Genomic DNA, 5,737 nt, shown 5'->3' on the forward strand with positions numbered 1-5,737 from the left:
CTGTGTGTCTGTGTCTCTGAGTGTGTGTGTGTGTCTTTGTGTCTGTGTCCGTGTGTGTCTGTGTGTATGTGTCTGTGTGTGTCTGTCTGTGTGTCTGTGTCTCTGAGTGTGTGTGTGTGTGTGTGTCTGTGTCCGTGTGTGTCTGTGTGTGTCTGTCTGTATGTCTGTGTCTCTGAGTGTGTGTGTGTGTGCGTCTGTGTGTGTGCGTCTGTGTGTGTCTGTGTGTCTGTGTCTGTGTCTCTGAGTGTGTGTGTGTCTGTGTGTCTGTGTGTGTGTCTGTGTGTCTGTGTCTGTGTCTCTGAGTGTGTGTCTGTGTCTGTGTGTGTCTCTCTGTGTGTCTGTGTGTCTGTGTGTGTGTCTGTGTCTGTGTGTCTGTGTCTCTGAGTGTGTGTGTGCGTCTGTGTGTGTGTCTCTGAGTGTGTGTGTGTCTTTGTGTCTGTGTCCGTGTGTGTCTGTGTGGATGTGTCTGTGTGTGTCTGTCTGTGTGTCTGTGTCTCTGAGTGTGTGTGTCTGTGTGTGTCTGTGTCTGTGTGTCTGTGTCTCTGAGTGTGTGTGTGTGTCTTTGTGTCTGTGTCCGTGTGTGTCTGTGTGTATGTGTCTGTGTGTGTCTGTCTGTGTGTCTGTGTCTCTGAGTGTGTGTGTGTGTGTGTGTCTGTGTCCGTGTGTGTCTGTGTGTGTCTGTCTGTATGTCTGTGTCTCTGAGTGTGTGTGTGTGTGCGTCTGTGTGTGTCTGTGTGTCTGTGTCTGTGTCTCTGAGTGTGTGTCTGTTTCTGTGTGTGTCTCTCTGTGTGTGTGTGTCTCTCTGTGTGTCTGTGTCTCTGAGTGTGTGTGTGTGTCTTTGTGTCTGTGTCCGTGTGTGTCTGTGTGTATGTGTCTGTGTGTGTCTGTCTGTGTGTCTGTGTCTCTGAGTGTGTGTGTGTGTGTGTCTGTGTCTGTGTGTGTCTCTGAGTGTGCGTGTGTCTGTGTGTGTGTCTGTGTGTCTGTGTCTGTGTGTCTATGTCTCTGAGCGTGTGTCTGAGTGTGTGTCTGTGTGTGTGGTGGGGGTTCACTTGGCTCCAGAGTCTGGACGTTTGCTGTCTGATGAACCGCAGGCCGGTTCTCGCGTAGAGACTGTGGGGAAGGTCTAGGGAGGCCAGCGTGATTCAAGCCTGACGGTGGTCATTCCCACGTGTCCTGGTGCTCAGCAGCACCTGTTTCCCCAGGTCACTGTCAGGAGCGAGACCCAGGAGAGTGAGAGTCTGCAGTCGGGGCCGGGGTCACCCCTCCGTGTGGGCTGCGGATCTCACCCTGTGACCACATTACAGAGGGGTTTCCCTTCATTCCTGAAGTCTGCTCAGTCTGTGTAGAAGTGTAAGTGAGCGCATTTAAAGCAACTGAAAATCAGAGCAAAGGCGGCGTTGGTTTGTCTGGCGTCAGGGTTGACCCGGGTGAGCGGGCTGCTGCTGGTCTGCAGGGGGCGGCTGTACCCGGAGCCTGCGGGACCGGTCTCTGGCGCCGCCCTGGCCTGGGCTCATCGTACCAGCTCCCAGACGACTCATCCGCGTGCAGCCAGGTTCCAGAGGCTGGGCCTCCCGTCTCTGCACCCAGGCAGCTCTGTGTTGATTTGATTCTATGAAACGAAGGAAGACGCTGAAGAGGTCATAAAGGGACCAGCAGCGCCGAGGTCTCTCCCCAAACAGGCCGCAGAGCGTCACTGATGACGGGCCTTGGCAGGTTAACGTCTGCACAGGGACGTGCAGGCGGCCTGCACGGCCGTGCTGTTATTAAAATGAATGTTCTGAACCAACCGTGAAGCAGTGTATCACAGGAGATGCTTCGGTTCCTAACTGCTGTCCTGGAGGTTGGTCATCCCGGCCGCCTGGGTCAGTGCCCCAGTCCAGCAGGGTCAGGCCCCTTGGCGGAAGGGGCTGCCCCGTACCGTCACCCCATCACTGGCTCAGCCTCGCCAGCTCACACACTTTCTAACACAGGTGTCGAAGGGTGTGCTGTTGGCGTGAGCTGCCGGCATCCAGGGATGCTCCTTGGGCTGGTATAGCCAACACATGGGAGGAATTTCAGGCACGAGCTCAACGCCAAGCTGTTTCCAGGGTCCACTCGTCTGCTTTTCCACTCGGCACCGGCGGAGTGACTCAGCAGCGGAGAGGAGCGCTTGTGGACCTGCACGGAGGGTCAGGGCCCCCACTGACCCGGCCCGTCCCCGCCCCGGCCCTGGCTCTGCGTGTGGCTGGGTCCAGGGACTGTTCTCCTCTTGACACACGTGTGTGTTTACAGTGCAGCAAATGCAAACAGTTAAGTTCATACGCGTGTGGGTTTCATGTGTATACTTTTTTTGATACAGAAATGAAACTACTGCTAAATACGTTAGATGTATATATATGTATAAATATATATATGTCCTGACTGCGAGTCCCAGGGGCTCCCCTCCCCGCAGCACACGCAGGAAACCAGGCTGTCCCTGACTTCAAATCTGGCCCTGCTTCTCTGGAACGTGGGCGTCTCAGGGGAGCCGCAAGGGCCAAGAGGCTGCTGCCCAGAAAGTGCTCTGGAGCTCGGTCTGGCCTCTCAGGTGGCGTGTCACCCGGTGACCTTGTCAGCCCGCGTTGTTGTGCGGAGCTCAGACTCCAAGGCCGGATCCTTAGGGGCCTTCGTCTGCACTCAGGCGGTCCTGTTGGTGCCAGGCCGTGGCGGGCGCTCAGCTGTTAGAGGTCGGAGCCTGAGGAAGCCATCTCCTGTGAATACGGTGCTAGCCCACATGGGCCGTGGCATGTGCGTGCATGTGTCTAGATGGGGTCCATAAGGTCTCAAGGACAAGGCGTGCACTGAGGTGTGTCCAGCATGGGCCACAGACACTGATGACCTCAGGCTCAGGGGCCCCACGGGAGGCAGACAGCAGGGAGATGGCTGCCTGCCAGTGGGTCTGCAGCTGAGGGTACAGGGACCCCAGAATCGTCCGTCTACCTCAAAGCAACTGGCCTTGTTCTGTGCACCTTTAAGACTCAGACTGAGCGACTTTGTTCACAGTGTTGTCACTTGTTATCACAGAACATTCCAAACACACGCCAAGTAGGCAGGACTTGAGGTTTTCCTGGAAATAGCGCTGACCTCGCATCCCTTCCAAGCCTCAGCTCTCCCGCTGTGCCCCGTGCTGTCCAACGCAGACCTCAGCATCATGCCATTTATCGTAAGCATTTCAGGACTTTCTCTTTAAGGGGGCTCTGGAAAGAGGCGCACTTCGCGTGAGTGAACAGTATTCATCTGTGTCGCACATCTGCTCACGTTTAAAGTTTCTGTTGTCGTGCTGTGTGTTTGTGCATGCTCAGTGTGTGTGAATTAGGATCCAAACAAGCCCACGCACCGGGATTGGCGGGCACGCTTGTCTTCAAACTGCGCCGAGCACGCTCTGTTCCATCTCTGGCTTTTCCTGAGAACTACCTTTCGAAGGAAACAGGGTGTCTCTCCAAGTCTCTGGCAGCCCGCCTTCGTTGGTTATTGGTGAAGAGACATGGAGGAGACATAGGTGCACGCCACTAAGTGAAAGAAGGCAACCTGAAAAGGCTGCCCTGTGTGTCCAACGTCCAACCACAGGACTTTCTGGAAAAAATATGGACACAGTGAGAAGGTCAGTGGTCTAGGGACCAGGGAGGGAGGGATGAACAGGGGGGCATAGAGGATTTTTAGGGCCGTGAAAGCCTCTGAATGAACCCATCGTGATGGATACACGTCATTACACATCTGTCCAAACCCACTGAGCACACGATGTCCAGAGGGAATTTTAACGTGAGCTGTGGACTTGGGTGATGATGTACCGATGTAGGTCCATCAGTTGTACAAATGTCCTGTCTGGTGGGGAAGTAGACAGCGGGGGAGGCTGTGTGCAGGGAAGATGCACAGGAAAGCTCTGAACCTTCCCCTCAGCTGTCCTCTAGGTTTAAAACTGCTCTAAAAATTGATTCTATAAAAACAGCATGTTTAAGAAACTAAAAAAAAAACCGCTTTGAAATGTTTATGTGGGTGGACTTGGTGGACTGAAGCCATTTTCCTTCTCCATCTTTGATGGTCGATGTTGTTGTCATTCAGGGGCCAAGGCATGTCTGACTCTTTGTGACCCCCTGGCGTCCCAGACCCTCACTATCTCCCAGTCTGTCCAAGTTCATGTCCACTGTACTGGTGACACCATCCAACCATCTCATCCTCGGTCGCCCTCTCCTCCTTCTGCCCTCAGTGTCTATGTTATAAGGTCACAATCAGATTTATCTTAAAAGGCCAGGCACATGACCACAGGAAAGCACCATAAGTGCTGGCTGTGACTGTTACCCTGGGTGCCTTTTTCCTTTTCTTACTTAAAAACTTTTCTCCCTGGGCAGCATTTTAGGACAGGATGTTTAGTATTTAGTTACTGTTGGCTGTGCTAGGTCTTCGTTGCTGTTAGCGGGCTTCTCGTTGTGACGGCTTCATTGTTGCGGAGCACAGGCTCCTGAACGCACCGGCTCAGGAGTTCTGGCGCATGGAATTAGTTGCCCCGAGGCACGCGGGATCATCCCAGACCAGGGACAGAAGTCGCTGTCCACTGCACTGGCGGGCGGACTCTCAACCACTGGACCACCAGGGAAGTCCTGGGCAGCAGTTTCAAAATGGAAAAGCTTTATTTAGAGTCAGGCTGTGCCTCTGAATGTGCCTGCACACACATGACCCTCGTGAGGACGGAAGGCGGGGAGGGAGTCAGGATCCAGGAGAGAGGACGAACTGCGGGGAGGGAGTCAGGATCCAGGAGAGAGGACGAACCATGGCGGGGCAGTCAGATCATCTGGTGGACTTTTGGACCAGCTGTACCTGAAGCTACACCTCACTTCTTAGACCAGTCAGTCAACAGAAGGAGACAAGCTCACTGGAGCTGCGACTGTTCCTTGCAACTGTTGCACGTGAGGATACAGCCACAGCCAACCCTCACCTTTGACCGGTGATCACCCCAGAAGAGAAAGGCTTGCTCTGCTGCTGACCTCGAGTTGAAGCAGGCCTGCTTTCTACGCCTGGTGGCTCAGCGGTGCTGTCTCTCATCCACGCCTCAGACTGGCGCCGCTGACGCCCCAGGCCCCAGCAGGTTTCTTATGCCTTCCTGGGCTCTGTGCCTCCACCTGCAGGCCAACCTGGGGTCACCAGGAAGGGCCAGAGGGCCGTCCTAGGGGAGGCATGACGGTGAAATCGCCCTGGTACTGCCTTGTGCGTGGAGGCCGGAGGCGAGTGGCTGGGGTCTCAGGTCAGCGGCGCCAGGCGGGCTCTCATTGGCGCCATCTGAGCACACAGGCCTGCACGTGAGACCCGAGACCCTGGGGACAGGACCACGCTGTCCATGCTGCTGGCAGACAAGCCGTACGTGACGAATTTTACAACCTTGTCAGCTCTGAGCTCCTAGGATCAGAACTGCTCTGCTTTCCTTCGGCATTAGATCTAATTTTCATAAATCTATTAGAAACGGCAGCGGTCCTCAGCTTTTCTAAAGCTTTGGTGCGTACAGAACGAGCAACAGCCACGGGCCAGCTTGGGAGGGCCCTGCTTCTCCATTCCAACATCCAAGGCCCTGCTCACTCACCCACGAACCTCCCCACGTCTCTGCCCATGACCTCCTTGATGGGCGCTGGGGCGGGGCGGCGAGTGGCTGGACCCTGTGAGGAGGGAATGGGGCCGGGAAGAAGGCTTACAAAAAAGACTTTTATTAAATGAAAGAAAAATCTGTTTGGGG

Source organism: Budorcas taxicolor, chromosome 22 (assembly GCF_023091745.1).
Source record: "Budorcas taxicolor isolate Tak-1 chromosome 22, Takin1.1, whole genome shotgun sequence".
NCBI lineage: Eukaryota > Metazoa > Chordata > Mammalia > Artiodactyla > Bovidae > Budorcas > Budorcas taxicolor.